General features: G+C 40.8%; 1 pseudogene; it reads left to right on the plus strand.

Moving 5' to 3' along the window:
• Positions 1–3385, plus strand: part of LOC125486442 — a 39315-nt pseudogene extending 35930 nt beyond the window's left edge.
• The last annotated feature ends 16982 nt before the right edge of the window (positions 3386–20367 follow it).

The raw sequence follows: 20367 nt of genomic DNA on the forward strand, positions 1-20367 counted from the left end.
TTAACTCTGATTCTTTTTCTTCACAGATGCTGCCAGACCTGCTGAGCTTTTCCAGCAACTTCTGTTTTTATTCCTGATTTCCAGCATCCACAGTTCCTTCGGTTTTTACTAAGGTGGTGGTACTGGGAGATCTGAAAGGTCTGCAGGTGGATAAATCACCTGCCCACAGACCTGGCATTTTACCCACACATGAACCTCCAAAAAATCTTGACCTGTCTAGGCGCAGACCTACCTCCACAAGGTCTCAAAAAAAAATCAAGATTCTGCCCATTAGATTATATGCTTCCTAACCCATTTGTTTAGTGATTTATCTGCAGAATTCCTTTTGACTCCAACAGCTGTATTTAGCTTCTTTTCTCCACAGCTGTTGCATTAAATGGATCCAAACAAGATTATATGCTTGCTGGTCTGACAGCAAACACAGAATATGAGGTCAACATCATGGTCTCCACTGATGGAGGAAGTACCACTGGTTCCAACTTGACCATCACTACCAAGATGTTTGGTAAATTTTTCAAAACTACCTTATACTATCATCCATATGCCTATCTAATAGCTGCTTAAATGCCCCCTAATGAGGCCGACTCCACTACCCTCTCCGGCAATGCATTCCATGCCCCTACCACTCTCTGAGTAAAGAACCTACCTCTGACGTCTCCCCTAAAACTACCTCCACTCACTTTAAAACTATGCCCCCTCGTAATAGCTACCTCCACCCTAGGAAAAAGTCTCTGGCTGTCCACTCTATCTATGCCTCTGATCATTTTGTACACCTCTATCAAGTCACCTCTCATCCTTCGTCGTTCTAAAGAGAAAAGCCCTAGCTTTCTCAACCTTTCCTCGTAAGGCCATCCCTCCATTCCAGGCAACATCCTGGTAAATCTCCTCTGCACCTTTTCCAATGCTTCCACATCTTTCCTGTAATGAGGTGACCAGAACTGGACACAATACTCCAGATGTGGCCGAACCAGGGTTTCCACCTGGTGCTCCAGTTTCCTCCCACAGTCCAAAGATGTGCAGGAAGGACTGGCCATGCTAAATTGCCCATAGTGTCCTGGGATGTATAGGCTAGGTGGATTGGCCATGGTAAATGCAGGGTTACAGGGATAGGGTAGAGGGGGTGGGTTTTGGAGAGATGCTCTTTGGAGGGTCAGTGTGGACTCAACAGGTTAATGCCCTGCTTCTACAATGTCGGGATTCTATGATCAAAACTCATCTAACTGAGGCTTGACTTCAGCCACTCACAAAGCAAGTTCATTCACATGGAAACATCATTGCAGCCATAAATAAGGTCAAAGCGAGATTGAAGATCACTTTTAGTTGAGGTGTACTATCCTTTACGAGGTACTGCTCACTCCATGTAACTTTAACCTTTTGTGCAGGTTTTCCCCTCACTCAGTTTTGCACTGTGTAAAGTTGCCATCTTTGTCTTTGGATATTAATAACTGTTACCTTTTCTTTCATTAGATGATGGGGAAGTTGAAGCCTTCCTGATGGTCACCTTCTTATTCTCTCTGTTGACAGCACTGATTTTTATAGCAGTGTGTATCTATCAGCGACACAGGTATGTGGCAGCAATATGTTTCAACTTTGAAATAGAATGGACAGAATCTCAGTGAGACAGACTTTGTAATAAAGTAGCATTCATTTCTCCCCTTATCCCTTGAACCTGCAGAATTAAGAAACATTTTTGGCCGAACATTCCAGATCCTGCCAATAGCACTCTCGCTCAATGGACGCCAAAGACATTAAGGGAGGTAATTTGTGTCTAATTATTCATTCCTTATGTGTGAGAGTAATGAGTTATTTTATCATGAGAAGATTAGCAGCAGTGTTGGTTCCACTGGACAGTGTCAAATATAGAACAACACCCTTTAAAGAATCAGTAGTGTGATGGTTATAAAATTCAGAAATCCAGGCAAACCATGACAGTGTAGCTTAGCAACTCATCACACACAAAATTAAATCATCTCCTTGATACTCTTGCTGTTTACACCTTCAGTTTTAACCTTCACAATGGAGCTGCTGCAAAGTGTCATAAGATATGATGGGCCAAATGGTTTCCTGCTCTGTTCCTGTGGGTGGGACTGAATGGAGGTAATTTTGTTCTACAAGTCGTATTGTGTAAGTGCAGATTTTTTGCAGCTGGTTGTTGAGGTAAGGACTTGTAACCTAATTTAAAATCATCCATAATTGTTTCACAAACCGACAAAGCTGAAGAGATGATATTACCATTATGTGATCTATTATTATTGGAGATGAGGATGAGGTTGACACTGGCACAATGACATTTATTGCCCAGCCCTTATTTGCACTGATTAGCTGATATTGGATTGTCTTCTTGAACCTTTGCTGTCGTTATGCTAATTACACTGCTAAGAAATAGTTGAATAGGGATTAAGCAGCATTCTAGCATAAATAGATGTTGGCAGATACATTGCAAAATGTGTTCTACTTTCTACTTTAAAAGGATGTAATTCTAACATGTCCTATATGTTTCTGCTTCAAAAGGATGTAAAGGAGCTTAAAGAGGAGCTAAGTCCAAAGACTCAGATCCAGGTTGTCCATTGTGGTAGCTTGACCAAAGCCAACATTGGTAGCACCAATTATTGCTTGATGCAGGAGATAAAACATGGCCAATATCCAATACCTGAGACCAGCAGCTTAAACGAAGCAAACAGCAGCACCAAGCAATCACTGCAGGTCCACAACTCCTGGCAAAACGTGTCAGATCTGCAAGAAGGTATCCAGAAACACTACATTGTCCTAGAGTGTAACGAGATGAACACTAATGAATACAAGAAACACGTGATTCCAACACTTGCTGTTGTGCCATCAGACTCCAGTCAGCCTTTTTACACCTGTTTATCTCAAATTATTCCTTGCAAAGAACAAAAGGGATTATCACTATTTCACTATATCCCGGACAACAGCCATGCTAAAACACTGCAGGAATCAAATGATGCAATAAATGAACGGGAACTGTTCCATTTTTAATGAATTTAAATGTTGGTTAAAGTCCTGATGTGTATGAAACTGAATATATTGTGATGCACAAGATGGGCCAAAGCATCTTTGCCTTGCTCATATGTTTGTGTAACAACTACAACAACTTGTACTTATGTGGAACCATTAGCATAGTAAAACATCCCAATCTGCTTAAGGAGGATCATCAAGCAAACTTTGACACAAAGCCACATAAGGTCCATGTTAGGACAAGTGCTCAAATGCTTGGTCAAAAGGGGCAGATTTTAAATAACCTCTTTGAGGAGGAGAGAAGTAGAGAGTTGTAGAGATTTAAGTTGGGAATTCTCGTGCTTAGGGCCAAGGGAGCATTAGTACTGGAATAATTAAAACCGGAGTGCAGTTACCCTGACAGGTTGCAGGGCTGGAGGAGGTTACAGAAGTGAGAATAGACATAACACAAGCATTACTATCAGTTAACACTATGCTTTAAAGATTTTACTTTAGTCAAAATGCCTGTTTCAATTTGCATTGGCAATTTTCCCCAAGATGCAAACCATAGTGCATTTTACCTATTCTACTATCTGAGAGAAAACTAAAGGACATTTTCTTTATGAACAAATAATCAAGGTTGGCGAAGGTGAGACTGAGTTTTAACCCCTTGTTTTTTTAAATGTCAAATATGTTAATACTGAATGGTGTAACAGATTCAATTTGCCATATCTTCTGCTCCTAGTTTTAAAAATAATTATCTCTTCTTATAAACTGGAACTTTTCAGTATTAAAATTCTCCTGTGTCTGTGTAGAAAATCGTTATTGTTGTACTAAAATCCCAGCAGTTTCTATCATGTTGTATTCCTGTTCCTTGCGGTTTTTCACCATTCATTATTAATATTGTTTCTCAGCCTCTTTTGGTTCTATAAAAATCTCAATGGCATTGGTATTTTTGACCTTATCATTATCATAAAGTCCCTAAAGTGTGGAAGCAGGCCACTCAGCCCATCGAGTCCACACTGACCCTCTGAAGAGCACCCCGCCCAGACACACCCCCTACCCTAACCCTGCATTTCCAACGGTTAACCCACCTAGCCTGCGCATCCCTGGACACTATGGGCAATTTAGCATGGCCAGTCCTTCTTGCACATCTTTGGACTGTGGGTGAAAACCAGAATGAACCCATGCAGATGTGGGGAGAATGTGCAAACTCTACACAGACACTCGCCCGAGGGTAGAATCGAACCCAGATTCCTGGTGCTGTGAGGCAACAGTGCTAACCATTGAGCCGCAATGCTGCCCAACTCTCAATTATGACCAACTCTTGTGTGCTGTTTCTCTCATTTCTCCTTCTTTTCCTAAGATTGATGTTCCTCTCATGCTGAATGTGAGGGAAATGGGTGGTGCAAACATAAGACTCTCATCAGAGGACCAGATTTCAGGATTGTCCATCTGTTCTGCCTAGTGCCAGTCATCTGGCTGGACTAAACTTGGTGGTAACCCTACCTGCCTTCATAATGAAGAACAATGCAAACAAAAGAAAACACGCAGGAAAGAGAACTAAAAAACCAATGTGAATCCATCATAACTTCCAAAGGTTAACTAGGTATGGACTCAAAGAGGTTTCATTTTGAGGATTTTTTTTTTTATTCATTCACAGGGTGAGGGCATCGCTGGCTAAGCCAGCATTTATTGCACATCTCTATTTGCCCAGAGGGCAGTAAAGAGTCGACCACACTGTTGTGGGTCTGGAGTCACATGTAGGCCAGAACAGGTAAGGATGACAATTACATATAGGTTGTGAGAGTAATCAGACAGGGCTAAAACACAAATGATGGGCCCAATAACCTCCTACTGTGCTACAGGATTTTGCAATACTCTTTGAAATAAAACTGTAGGCTAAGGAAAGACGTGACAGTAAACTTACATAAGGCTGAAAAGTTAGAAGTTGAATTGATTTATAAAAGTAGATGATAGGATACATGATAAGAGAAATAAAGATACGATTTAAAATTAAAAGTGGAAGAAGACTATGAACAATGACATTACCTATTAAATAATGTGAATATTGAAACAGGAATTAGGACCCAATTGTTAACTAGTGATATTGTTGCAAGTAGAAACTGTGAATTCTATATTTGTAAATAATTGAAATACTCTGGTAACTGTGTTACACACTAATTATTCAATTGTGTCTGAAGAATATTATGGTGTATGGAAAGTGCATTAAGTTAAACTCTTTCTGTTTTGATTGAATGACAGATATTAGGATCAACCATCTCCATACTTTCAACTTATTAACATCTGTTCCTTATATATTTAATACAAATGTACATTTTTAGTTGAAATTATAGATACTGCTGATAAATCTATTCAGAAATATTAGGACATACATGTACAGCAGGTGAAACTTAAAACTTGCCCCCACCCCAGCCTAAGGTAGAGATATTGACACTGTGCCCCAAGGACTCCCCAGTTAAAGTATTTAAAAATGTGCACACTGCCTCCACCAAGTGGCCAATATAAGTAGTTCCATTTACCATTTCATAGACAGATAATCCCTACAATGTGGAAACAGGCCCTTCGGCCCAACAAGTCCACACCGACTGTCAGAGCATCCCACCCAGACCCATCCCCCTATAACCCACCTAATCTCCACATCCCTGAACACTCCGGGCAATTTAGCATGGCCAATTCACCTAGCCTGCACATCTTTGGACTGTGGGAGGAAACCCATGCAGACACAGGGAGAATGTGCAAACTCCACACAGACAGTCGCCTGAGGGTGGAATCGAACCCAGGTTCCTGGCGCTGTGAGGCAGCAGTGCTAACCACTGAGTCACCATTCAGATTGTTTTATTGTATAGGCTATTAAATATAGATGTTAAAACATGATTATTTAGCAATGTAACTGGTGTGGGTGTACTTTGAGATAATTCAACCTTCCTTCTTCCTTTTATTACCTGTAAACATCACTATTCTGACACCCTACTGGCTGGCCTCCCAAACTTTAGCTTCCATAAACCTGAGATAATTGAAAACTCTGGTAGGTAATTGAAAACTCCCAACAAGCCCTACCTTAGCTCCTGGGGAAGCATCTCCTGGATTTTTCTCAGGCTTTTTTCCATATTCTGCCCTGGCCTCACCCCCTCCCTCACCTTTATAATCTCCTCCAGGCCTACAACCGTCACAAGATCCATGCAGCTCCAATCATTGCCTCTTGTGCACCTTGAATTTTAATAGTTTCACCTCGTTCCTTCAGCTTTGTGAACCCTAAACTAAGGAATTCTCTACCTAAATCTTCCTTCTTCTCTACCTCTCTTTCCTCCTTTTGGATGCTCCAAAAAATATGTAGTTTTGACCAAGCTTTGGTCATGTATACTGATTTCTTTAAGATTGTCCAGTGTCAAATTTCAGTCACTGACCCTCCTGCGATATTCTTTGGGACATTTCACTGCAGTACAAGTACCTAATGTTGATGTTCTAATATCCTTCCGGGCCTCTCAAACCTTGCAATTACATGACTGAAAACTTGTATACAAATGTTAAATGCATTGGCTTCAAAATTCTTGAATGACAGAGACAAGAGTTTCTTTGGACATTTAAACATTGGACATTATACAAAAAAGTACTCTTTACCAAAGAAAATATTGCATTCATATGAAATAAATGCTTATAATACAAACATTTGTAAACATTCTTATTTGGTAAATAAAACTGTTGCAATATCAGTGTTGTATTTGTTTAAAAAAGAGCCAAAATATATTTTTCTATGCTTATTATTTGGTAAGGACAGTACCATGATGATGTGATGCCCTCTGGTGACTGTTTTGTGTAACCACATATTTTGGTAAAATTGTTTCTTGTGATGCAACATTAAAGTCTTCTGAGTCAATCTAGCAATCATACCTATTGCACATTAAATCATTAATTTATGAAACTAATTAATGTTTCTCCTAAGTACTTTCATAGTTATTGATTGTTGTGACTCTATTGTATTTGGCAACGTTTGTAGGTCTTTCACTGTACAACATTATTCATCATTAACCTTTAGAAATACAGTATAATTTTACTTTGCACAAGTCCACCTCTTTTAAATTACCAAAGCTGCACAATAAGAAGTAAAGGGGCTGCAAACTTAAACAGATTGATCATGAGCTCCAAAAAAATGTTGAGAGCGTATGGTGTTCAGGACGTCCAAAAACTTTTCATAACTAATTAAATAGTTTTGAAGTTGGAAACACAAGACACAATTTTCACAGCAAGATTGGAGGGTTTGAGTTATAGGTAGAGTCTGAATAGACTGGGACTTTTTAACCCCCGGAGTTTTGGAAGCTGAGGGGTGAGCTTTAGAGGTTTATTAAATCATAAGGAACATAGATAGGGTGAATAGCCAAGGTCTTTAGCCCAGGGTGGGGGGGACCAGAACTAGAGGGCATAGGTTGAAGGTGAGAGGGGAAAGATTTAAAAGGGACCTGAGAGACAACATTTTCACACAAAGGGTGGTGCATGGTTGGAATGAGCTGCTAGAGGAGGTGGTGGAGGCTAGTATAATTACAATATTTAAAAGGCATCTGGATGGGTACATGAATAGGAAGGGTTTAAGATCATAAGACCATAAGACATAGGAGCAGAAATTAGGCCATTTGGCCCATCGAGTCTGCTTTGCCATTCAATCATGGCTGATAAATTCCTCAACCCCAATCTCCCACCTTCTCCCTGTAACCCTTGATCCCCTTGATAATCAAGAACCTATCTATCTCAGTCTTAAATGTACTCAATGACCTGGCCTCCACAGCCTTCTGTGGCAGTGAATTCCATAGATTCACCACTCTCTGGCTGAAGAAGTTTCTCCTTATCTCTGTTCTAAAAGGTCTTCCCTTTACTCTAAGGCTGTGCCCTCGGGTCCTAGTTTCTCCTACCAATGGAACAATCTTCCCAACATCCACTTTATCCAGGTCTCCCAGTATTCTGTAAGTTTCAATTAGATCCCCCCTCATCATTCTAAACTCCAATGAGTATAGTCCCAGAGTCCTCAAACATTCCTCATATGTTAAGCTTTTAATTCCTGGGACCATTCTCGTGAACCTCGTCTGAACCTGCTCCAGGGCCAGTACATCCTTCCTGGGATATGGGGCCCAAAACTGCATGCAATACTCCAAATGTGGCCTGACCAGCGCCTTATAAAGGTTTAGAGAGATATGGGCCAAATGCTGGCAAATAGGACTAAATCGGTTTGGGATATCTGGTCGGTGCAAACAAATTGGACCGAAGGGTCTGTTTCCATGCTTTATAACTCTATGACTCCACAACCAGCATTGTGCTAATGGTCAAACATCCTGAATTTTGATTGTGTAACAACAGCTTTTTGTTATGCAGGATTGTTTCTTGTAGCACAGTAAAGCTTCAAATGGAATCATATATCGAGGAAATAATTAGCAGAAATGTTCACTGTGCGAATGCAATATTAAACATGAGCCATTCAGACTAGCAAGGTCCCAGACTGAATGCTTGGGTCTTTGTTGAGCTGGTTGCTGTCAGGACAGGGATCTCAAGTTGACAATCATACCCTAGGTCAGGTTCTTAGTAAACAAAAATAACCAAAAAATTGCAGATACTGGAAATCAGAAACAAAAATCAGAAATTGCTGCAAAATCTCAGCAAATCTGGTAGCATCCATGGAGAGAAATCAGTGTTAATGTTTTACATCCAGTAACCCTCCTTCAGAACTGCAGACCTGCTGAGTTTTCCCAGTGATTTCTGATTTTGTTTTCAGGTTTTCAGTCACTGTTCAGAGAGCCCCTGAAGGAGGTGTGGGACAGATGCTCAGTGGGGCTAATTTCCAGAATAATTTTGGAGGGAAAAAGCAACGATTAATAAGAATACACATTCATTGTGCCTGAAAATGGAATTCTATATGATGATTAAATATGTTGTCCTTACCATCTTTAAGGTAATTGGGAAAGAACAAGAAATGAGATTTCTTTTTTTATGATCTGGAATGCACTGTATAAGGGCTGTGAAAATAGATCCAACAATAACTATGAAAAGGAAAATGGTTAGCTACTTAAAGGGAGAAGGTTTGTAGGGCTACAGGTAAAGTGTTAGGAAATAGTGCCAACCAGTTAGATAGCTCATTCAAAGAACTGGCTTTAATGATCACCTTCTGTATTGTCTAAGCCTCTACATTTAACTATCATTCATATCTTTATCATTATACACCAGTGCTGTACAAGTGTTAGTTTCATATATATTGTCTATAACCATTACATACAATAACTAATCCTCCTTTACAGTTTCATAATAGAAAATGTTTCTATTTCTTAAACTTAATTATTATTAATATACACAAATGACAAGTCCCGCCCAACTTCAAGAAGGTGAGGGGGCCAGAGGTGAGTGTAGTGGCCATCATTAACGAGAAGGTGCCGGGGTAGTTGCAAGGTCTGAAAGTGGATAAATAACCTAGACCAAATGGACTACAACCCACAGTTGTGAAGGAAATAGCTGGGGAGACTGTAGAGGCATTGGGGGTGACATTTCAGGAATCAGTAGAGTTATGGAGGGTCCCAGAGGATGAAAATAGCTAATGTCACACCTCTTTTAAGAAGGGAAGGAGGCAGAAGACAGGAAACTGTGGGTCGGTTAGCCTGACTTCAGTCATTGGTAAGAATTTACAGTCCATTATTAAGGATGAGATTGTGGAATATTTCGAAGTGCATGGTTAAATAGGGCTGAGTTAGCATAGCTTTGTCAAGGGGTGGTCATGCCTGACAAATCAATTGGAATTCATTGAGGACGTAATGAGCAAGTTGGTCAAAGGAGAGCCAATGGACGTGATCTATTTCACGTTCCAGAAGGCCTTTGACAAGGTGCCTCACAGAACACTGCTAAATAAGATGAGTCCATGGTGTTAGGGACACATTACTGGCATAGATAGAGAAGTGGCTGACTGCCACAAGGCAAAGCGTAGAGGAAATAAAGGGGTCTTTTTCAGGATGGCAGCTGATGGCTGGTGAAGTTCCACAGGGGTCCATGTTGGGACCACATTACTCCCAATTCCTCCACCTCCGCCGCGTCTGCTCCCATGATGGGGCGTTCCACTCCCGCACATCCCAGATGTCCTCCTATTTCAAGGACTGCAACTTCCCCCCTTCGGTGGTCGAAAATGCACTCAACCACATCTCTTGCGTTTCCTGCACCTCTGCCCTCACATCCCCTTGCCGCAACAAAAGTAAAGACAGAATCCCCCTTGTCCTCACATATCACCCCACCAACCTCCACATCCAAAGTATCATTCTCTGCCACTTCCATCAGCTACAATCCAACCCCACAACCAAAGATATATTTTCCTCACCACCCCCTATCTGCCTTTCGTAGGGACCGCACTCTCCACAACTCCCTTGTCTGCTCCACACTCCTCACTAGCGCCACCACCCCGGCACCTTTCCTGCAACCCCAGGAATTGCTACACCTGCCCCTACACCTCCCCCCTCACCTCCATTCAAGGCACCAAACAAACCTTCCACTTTGGACAAGGATTCACTTGCACATCTGTCAACGTGGTCTATTGCATCCACTGCTCCCGATGTGGCCTCCTCTACATTGGTGAGACCAAGGCTCGGAGACCACTTTGTACAGCACCAGCGCTCTGTTCATGACAAATGACAACACCTCCCAGTCGCGAACCACTTCAACTCCCCCTTCCATTCCCTGGGCGACATGTCCATCCTGGACCTCCTCCAGTGTCACAATGACGCCACTCACAAACTGGAGGAGCAGCATTTCATATTCCGCCTTGGGAGCCTACAGCCCAATGGCCTAAATGTGGATTTTACCAGTTTCAAAATCTTCCCACCCGGTCTCATGCCATGACCAACCCTCCCTCTCATCCCTGCCCCCTTGACCTGACACAACCTGTCCATCTTCTCTCCCACCTATCCACTCCTCCCATCTCACTGACCAATGCCCACCACTCCCTACCTGCACTCACCTATCACCATCCCACCTACCTTCCACAGACCCACCCCTCCTATTTATTTCTGAGCTCCCTTGCCCCTCCCCATTTCTTAGAAGGTCCTGGCCCAAAACGTCAGCTTTCCTGCTCCTCTGATGATGCCTGGCCTGCTGTGTTTATCCAGCTCCACACTGTTATCTCTGACTACAGCATCTGCAGTTCTGACTATCCTGAGTGAGTTATACATTAATACCTGGATGAAGGAACTGAGGACATTGTTGCTAGGTTTGCAGATGATGCAAAGATAGTTCGAAAGACAGATAGTGTTGATGAAGCTGGGAGGCTGCAGGATGACTTGGACAGGCTAGGAGAATGGGCAAAGAAGTGGCAGATGGAATACAACATGGCAAAGTATGAGGTTATGCACTTTGATCAGAAGAATAGAGGCATAGACTATTTTCTAAATGGGGAAAGGCCTAATAAATCTGAAACACAAAGGGACTCGAAAGTCCTAGTTCATGATTCTCTTAAAAGGTTAACATGCAGGTTCAGTTGGCAGTTAGGAAGGCAAATGCAAGGTTAGTATTCATTTCAAGAAGGCTAAAATACAAGAGCAGAGATGTACACCTGAGGCTGCGTAATGCTCTGGTCAGACTGCATTTGGAATATTGTGTGCAGTTTTGGGTCCTGTATCTAAGGAAGGATGTGCCAGTATTGGAGGGATTCAGAGGAGGTTTACAAAAATGATTCTGGGATTGAGGGGCTTGTCATAGGAGGATTGGTTGAAGACTCTGGATCTGTATTCAATGGCATTTAGAAGGATGTGGGGGGGAATCTCACTGAAACTTAAAGAATACTGACAGGCTTGGATTTGAGTGGATTTGGAGGTGTTGCCACTAGTAGGAGAGACTAGAACACAAGGGCACAGCCTCAGGGTGAAGGGATGACCCTTTAGAGCTGAGATGAGAAGGAATTTCTTCAGCCAGATAGTGATTAATCTGTGGAACTCATTACCACAGAAGGCTGTGGAGGCCAAGTCATTTAGTGTCTTTAAGACCAAAATAGATAGATCCTTGATTGGTAAGGGGATCAAGGGTTATGGGAAGAATGCAGAAGAATGGTGTTGAGAAACATCTCAGCCATGATTGAATGGTGAAGCAGACTTGATGGACCAAATAGCTTAATTCTGGTCCTATGTCTTATGGTGTTATGTAATTAGGCAATTATTAATGGATAAAGACAAAATACTACAGATCAGGGAATCTGAAACAAAAACCGTGTGCTGGAGAAACTCAGCAGGTCTGGCAGCATCCGTGGAGAGAGAAACAGAGGTAATGTTTGGAGTCCAATATTGCTCCTCATCATAATTATGGTTGGGTGGTGATCTGTAAATTAACTTTTCTCTGCTTGTACCTCAATCTTGGCTCTCATCCTTGTTTTAAATTTCACCCATGGTCCCACCCCTCCCTATATCTGTAATCTCCTGCAGTTCTATGATTTTAGGAAGCATTTGTGTTCTTCATAATTATCTCATGAGCATCATTTTTAATTGCCTCACAGTGATAGCCATGCATTCTACAGGCAGTACCCATGTCATGAACAGGTTCCGTTCCTCAGTACATTAGTAAGTCAATTTGCATGCAAGTCAGAACACAATACAGTAAAATATAAAACAGCTATTTGTATGAGCAAACATTTGCATGTCAGATCCTTAAAATTAATATTAATATGGGATTTCATTCATAAGTACAAATGTTCACTAGTCAGATGTTCATAAATTAGGGACCGCCTATATTACCTAAGCCCCAATCCATGGACTTGCCTCCCTACATCTCTCTATTTTGCTTTTTTCCCCTTAAAATATTCCTTAAAACCTATTTTGCAAAGCTTTTGATCATTTGCTGAGCAGCTCCTAATGTGGTCCAGTGTCGTATTTTGTTTTGTAATGCTCCTGTGAAGTGATGTGGGACATTTGAGGGGTTATCTAAACATACAAATATTGTTTTCGACCCCACCAACTCTCCTAAGATTTGTCTTAAAATGATTGCATTGTTCAATATGCTAATCAGTCACCTTTAATTTTGAGTAAGGCCCAAGTTTAAAGAGTGACACCTTAAAGAAGAGACAAATTAAAAACAGTAAGATGACAGATGAAGAAAAAGTGTAGTCAAACAGCATTCCCTATCACAAACATGGCAAGTTTCAAATAGTGGTGTAAATGGCCAAATGGAGTTCACAAGAGTACATCAGATGCGGTCTGCAAAAGCACAAGTGAACAAATGTGGTCCAAACTTTTACTGTGCAAGGGTGACATTACTTCTGAAATGGAACCAAGCAAGAAGATCATCTACTTGGTAAGTCGAAACAAACCTTGTTTTTAAACTGTAAACCTAAGCAGCTATAATTTTTGTAAATTTGTTATCGAGACTGCAATAATGGAATGATCCTCTGGTTATGTCTTTTCAAACTTCCCAAATATTGCCCATACCATTCAGAGAGAAGACAGTCAATCATTTCCCCTCTGGGCCTCTATAAGTTTGTAAAATATGGACAGAATGGCTGTGATGATATGTCTTATCTAAATCGAGTGGAGGACCTAAAGAAACCAGAGAGGTTATTTTAATTTGTTTTCCTTTATTGGCCTAGGTTTTTAATCTGGTTTTATTGTGTCTTCCAGGAGATTATATGGCTTTCAGCAAGACAAAGGTGAGGGTCTATTAAGTTTCTGTGCAAGACATCACAGTCATATATTGAACAGATTGGATTGACTCAGTGGTTTTATCCTATCCACCATTGTCAAATGTTTTTAGTGAGAAATCAACTTGGCTGCATTGATCCAGCTCAAAACAAAAATAATCTTCTGGCAACATCATGGATATAAATACATATCATTCATAGTGATGAAAAAATGTATCAATATCTCAATTTGCTTAGCACATTTGGTAGCATTTTATTATCTGCATATGAAGGGAATGTATTCAAAGCCTAGTTGAGCATGTATTCTTGAAGAAAAATCTATTTTAATCTATATGTAAGTAACCTTGACACCAGTGTTGTAATTATTTTTCCTAGTGCTGCATTCATAAAGCTGAGGCCATTAGTGGGAAAGGAGCACTTCATTTTCACAATTAGTCTTAATGCCATACACTTTCATTTAGATACAGCACTCTGTGCCAATAATTATCTCAGCATTAAGATCAGAAGAGCTGCGTTGCAATAATGTGGCATTTCTCCATCACCAACACAATCTATCCTGGGCTGAATATACATATTACCATATTCACTCATCTTAATGTGAGACTTTTCAAGTTGGGATATTGGCTCAATCACAGCCATTTTCAATTACATTTTAATACTTAATCATAGAAATGAAAGGGCTCTACACAAATTATTGAATCTTGTCATTTCGCTAGGACTGCCAAGAAGTAGAATGAATTCTGTTGTAATTTTCTTTCGTTCATTTTCATGTATTAGAAAAATACACAATGCCAGGCTTTCTAGAAATTAACAAAAGTTCCGAAGAGGCGATTTCTAACCATGAGTGGATTAATGTTTAATAGAGCCTTTGAAAATAATTTGAAATAGGCTTCCTGATACAACACTGGAAGAATTTAACAGGAGTACACTCTACTCAACCTGTCAATCACTCCTTCCACAGGGACAACCAAACGTGCTCGTATTTTGAGATAACAAGGTGTGTAGAGCTGGATGAACACAGCAGGCCAAGCAGCATCATAGGAGCAGAGATAGCAGGAACTGCAGATGCTGGGGAATCCGAGACAACAAGGTGCAGGGCTGGATGAACACAGCAGGCCAAGCAGCATCATAGGAGCAAAAAGGCTGACGTTTCCGGCCTAGACCCTTCATCAGAAATGGGGGAGGGCAAGGGGGTTCTGAAATAAATAGGGAGAGAGTGGGAGGCGGATAGAAGATGGATAGAGGAGAAGATAGGTGGAGAGGAAACAAACAGGTCAAAGAGGCGGGGATGGAGCCAGTAAAGGTGAGTGCAGGTGGGGAGGTAGGGAGGAGATAGGTCAGTCCAGGGAGGACGGACAGGTCAAGGGGGTGGGATGAGGTTAGTAGGTAGGAGATGGGGGTGGGGCTTGAGGTGGGAGGAGGGGATAGGTGGGAGGAAGAACAGGTTAGGGAGGCGGGGACGAGCTGGGCTGGTTTTGGGATGCGGTCGGGGGAGGGGAGATTTTGAAGCTTGTGAATGCTCGTATTTTTCCGTGACACAGAAACCAACATGGGCTTGGGTTCATTCCAATAAAAATAATCAATGTGCGCTGTGTCACATCTACATTAAATTGAACTATGAAAGCGTAGTCGTTATGCATTTCATAAAATGCCAATGTTAAAATATTGATATGCTCCTTTTCATATAAATATATCACTTAGTCGTAAAATCTGTTTGTATCTTTAACTTTCACGTTAATCAAACCATCTCGTAAAAGACTTCAATTCTGACAAATTTAGAATAACACAAGAAGGGAATAGAACTATGATTTCCAATAGGATCATTTTTAAAGATGGAAGAAAAAACTGCTGACGTTTTCACATTCCAGTCAGGCGAGAAGCGCTGCCAAGATATGCAGGGCAGTTAATGAATTGCTGTTGTTACCACTCTGTTTCCACGTTTTCGTATTGAAATAGTTCGCGTTCATTCAGCTACGGACCTCCCTATTCCCCCAGCCTTCCCGATCCTACTCACTCAAACACACACTACACTCCAAAAGAACATCACGTCCCATCTTAGCGACAAATCTACAGTTCCTGTCCCTATCTTTCTTCAGTGTTGCTTTAAGGTAACTGTTACATTCCTCCATTCTATATCTGATTATTATTTAAAATTTTACTTAACAACAAGTGATGAATTTTTGTAAGGTATTATTCATGCTGCTGATTAGAATTATTCACCACAAAATAGTTTTGAAATTTAATCAATATTTGACACTTAACCTGTAGGTGTAAGTCACACTATTTCAGCTGTGTTTAAAAATGGTGTATCTCTTGTTCCAATGTTCTCCTTTCTGTCCTTAATTGGATGTCTTTTACTTCGGAACATGGCAGCCAATTTGGACCTCCCAGAAAATAGGTTTCTAGCAACAGCCTGTTGGTAGTGCCTTGGTAGATGATTTTATTGTGTTTACTTGGGGTTTTGGGGGAAGGGCTGTTTTGTTTCCATTGTTAAGATTCTTAATAAACCATCATTAAGTAATGTAGGAATAAATGTTTGGTTTATTATGATTGAAAAGTATATTACATTTGTTTAATACCCAAAGTTCAGAAATGAAATCATTCATGTGATTAAAGGGATGTATCACCCTTTCAAACTAACATTTTCCATGTTGTATAAATAAACATCTCTTTTAATAATGCAAAATAATTTATCTATCTCAATTCTAATGTGTAGGATTTATGTTATCCCTTTCACATATACCTATAAATCTTTCTGGCTTTTAAGCTGTGTACTTACTTCAGAGGGCTCACTTGATCTTCCATCCCCTTATTTATTGGTTTCTGATACACAAGATGGTTAAAATAAAAACAGATATAACTAGGATAAACATTTCTCAACTGTTGGAACTCCAACAGGTGATTGATTTGCTTACATCTTAACGTTTACCTCTCTTAATCAACACAACTGATTTGTTTGTATGAAGCCATCATTTTAAGTTTCTTGCTGGTTATGATTGCATGCTATCCTGTTGCCTTCCCAAACAGTTTTCTAAGTGCTGACACTTTTCCCAAGGGATACTGTATATGTATTTACAATTACTAACTAGTCTGAGACTCATGTTTTTCATGCGTCATAGGGTGGACACGTACGAAAGCAGAGACCCACATACTGTCAACATTAATAATTCATTAGAGATGATATCATTAGCCAATGTCAGCTCAGAGATTATAAACATACTTCTTTTAAAGTTTCAGATTGATTCTTTCAGCAATTTACAGTACTTTCCAAAATGTTTTGGATGATTTCCACACTATAACATCATCCATTAAAGCATTGGTGTGGTTGGTATTCACGCACTGTTTGTGTAGACTTTGACTTTTCTGCTCTGGTTTTGACGTCGAGTCAAACAGCAAAGGCATGCCTTGTAAAGCTTCATTTCCCAGATCACAAGTCCATGTTAGAGGCTGGACTCCCTTTCAATCTCCCGAACCTGAAAGAACACAATGACAGGAAGGAAAGGAATAAAGTCAATGGCTGAGAAATACAAAGGACGTAACCTGAACAAGTGAGTCCCGCCAATTTCAGGTAGGACTAGAAATGCTTCTGTTGGTCCTCTAGGAAACTATTCTTAAAAAATTGATGTAAATTCAAATTCAGTAGAAACTGAGCAGTTCTCGCAGCATTTGAATGTAAGAATTAAGAACAGGTTTAGGCCACTTGGCCAATTTCATCTGGACCACCATTCAATAAGACCATGATTGATCTGACTCCCCCACATTCCTGCCTGCACCCATTAACCTTTCACCACCACTGCTTGCTGCCTAAGAATCTACCTAACTTTATCTTTAAAAATATTCCTTTTGAGGAAGAGAGTTCCAACGACTCACAACACATAATGAGAAAAAGTTTCTTCCTGTCTCTGTCTTAAATGTGTGACCCCTTATTTCTAAACAGCGATCCCTAGTTCTAGATCCTCCCAAGAGCAAACATCTTGTCCATATCCATGGTGGTCAAGATCCCTGAGGTGTTAAATGCTTTCAATCAAGTCACCTCTTACCTCTGGATGCAAATGTAGTGTGCCTAACTTTCCCTCAAAAGATGACTTACTAATTGATCTGTTAGTCTCGTAAACCTTCTTTGAGCTGCTTTCAATGCATTCACATCCTTCCTTAGATAAGGAGGCCAATACTGTACATGGTACTCCAGATGTAGTCTGACCACTGTCCTGTATAACTTATGCTTTTAATCATAAATGGGATGTGGGAATTAGCTGCATCAATACTCACCTGTAATTTCCCTACAGAATCTGGTAGTGAGTGGACTTCTTGCATCACTGCAGTCCACGGGGAGTAGGTAGGTAACAGTGCTGTTAGAAATAGAGTTCCAGGATTTTGACCCAGCTACAAATGAAGCAATGCTGAGGAGGTGCTGGAGGCCTTAAAACATAAAAAGATGAATAAATCCCCAGGACCCAATCAAGTGTATCCTAATACATTGTGGGAAGCTATGGAAGATATTGTGGGACCCACATCAGAGATTTTTATCATCGATAACCATGGGTGGGATGCAAGAAGTCTGGAGGGTGGCAAATGTTTTGCCATTATTTAAGAAAGGTGGTAATGAAAAGCCCAGGGAACTATAGGCCAGTGAGCCTGATGTCAATGTGGATAAGTTGTTGGAGGGGTTTCTGAGATGCAGGATCCACAAGCATTTGAAAAGGCAAGGACTGATTAGGGACAGTCTACATGGCTTTGTGTGTGGGAAATCATGTCTCACAAACTTGGTTGAGTATTTTGAAGTCATGACCAAGAAGATACATGAAGGCTGAGTGGTAGACATTGTCTACATGGGCTTTAGCAAAACATTTGTCAAAGTTCTACACGGTAGACTGGTTAGTAAGGTTAGATCACATTGGAGCCAGTTGGATACAAAATTGGCTTGATAATAGGAGACGGAGGGTAGTAGTATAGGGTTGTTGTTCAGACTGGAGGCCTATGACCAACAGTGTGCCATAAGGATTGGTGCTGTGTCCATACTGTTTGTCATTTATATAGACGATTTGAATGAGAATATAAGAGGCATGGTTAGTAAGTCTGCGATGACACCTAAATTGATGGTATAGTGGACACTGAAGAAGATTATCTAAGATTACAAGGGGATCCTGATCAACTGGGCCAATGGGCCAAGGAATGGGAGATGGCGTTTAATTCCAATAAATGTGAGGTATTGCATTTTGATAAGACTGTAGTGATTGGAACCATGTGGATCTCATTGACTATGAGATTCTTGGTTGGGGTTATTGACCTGGGCCAATCAGGGGGCCCTGGCTGACCGATATAAACAGAAGATTCAGAAACTGCTCACTTGAGAGACTGGCTCTGAGCTGGCTGGTCTTGGCCAATGTACTGTGCACGTGTAAATAAAGGGTGACTTGGTGACGGGATACCAGGCATTGTGCAGTTGTATCAAAGGTGAATCAGGGCAGGACTTACACAGTTAATGGTAGGGCCCTGGGGTGTATTGTCAAACAGGGAAATCTAGGGGTGCAGGTATATAGTTCCTTGAAAGTGGTGTCACAGGTAGATGGGGTAGTGAAGAAGGCATCTGGCACGCTTGGCTTCATCAGTCAAAGCATTGAGTACAGGAGTTGGGATTGTATTACTGTGTACGACTCTGGTCGCCCTGCTATGGGAAAGATGTTATTAAACTGGAAAAGGTACAAAAAAGATTTACAACTATGTTACCGAGACTGGTGGGTTTGAGTTTTAAGGAGAGGTTTATAAAATCATGAGGGGTACAGCTAAGGTGAATAGCCAAGCTGTTTCCTCCATGGTAGGGGAGTCCAAAACTTGAAGGTATTGATTTAAGTGAGAGGGGAGATATTTAAAAGGGACCTGAGGCGGACAACCTTTACACACAGAGGGCAGTGCCTATATGGAACGAAATGCCAGAGCAAGTGTAGATGCAAGTACAGTTACAATGTTTAAAAGGCATTTGGACAGGTACATGGATAAGAAAGGTTTAGAGGGATATTGGCCAAATGCTGATAAATGGGACCAGTTCAGTTTAGGAAACCTGGTCGGCATGAACGAGTCGGGCCGAAGGATCTGTTTCTGTGCTGTATGGCTCTATGGCTATAAGTCAGAATGGTGCACAGTTTGGAGGGGATATTGCAAGTTGTGTTATCTGCCACCCTGGTCCTTCTAGGGGTAGAGATCACAGGTTTGATAGGCACTGTCCAAGGAGCCTTCATGAATGCTGAAGCATAATCTATCCACTTTTGTATTCGACTTCCTGTCACAATCGACATTCTATTAGCTTTCCTAATTAGTTGCTGTATCTACATACTAATCTTTTGCGATTCATGCCCCAGGACACCCAGACCCTTTTGCATCTGAGTTCTATATAATCTCTCACCTTTTAGATAATGATTTTTTATTCTTTCTGCTGAAATGAAGAATTTCACATTTTCCCACATTATACTCCATTTACAGATCATTACCCACTCATTCTAGCTAGCTTTCTTTTATAGTCTAATTTTTCTCTCCTTATAATCTTTAGTCAATCTTTGCTATTTATTTCTATATTCTTTCCAATCTTCTGATCTGGAACCCAACTTTGCATTATTTAAATTTGATACTATCTTTAACTTGTTTAGTCAACTGTTGATGGTGGGCCATCCTATTGGAATTTTTCTTTCTGATTGGAAGGTATTCACTATTCTATGTATTATGAAATATCCCATCAGATGTCTGCCACTGCATCTCTACTG

The sequence above is a fragment of the Rhincodon typus genome, chromosome 29 (genome assembly GCF_021869965.1).
Source record: "Rhincodon typus isolate 14 chromosome 29, sRhiTyp1.1, whole genome shotgun sequence".
Classification (NCBI taxonomy): domain Eukaryota; kingdom Metazoa; phylum Chordata; class Chondrichthyes; order Orectolobiformes; family Rhincodontidae; genus Rhincodon; species Rhincodon typus.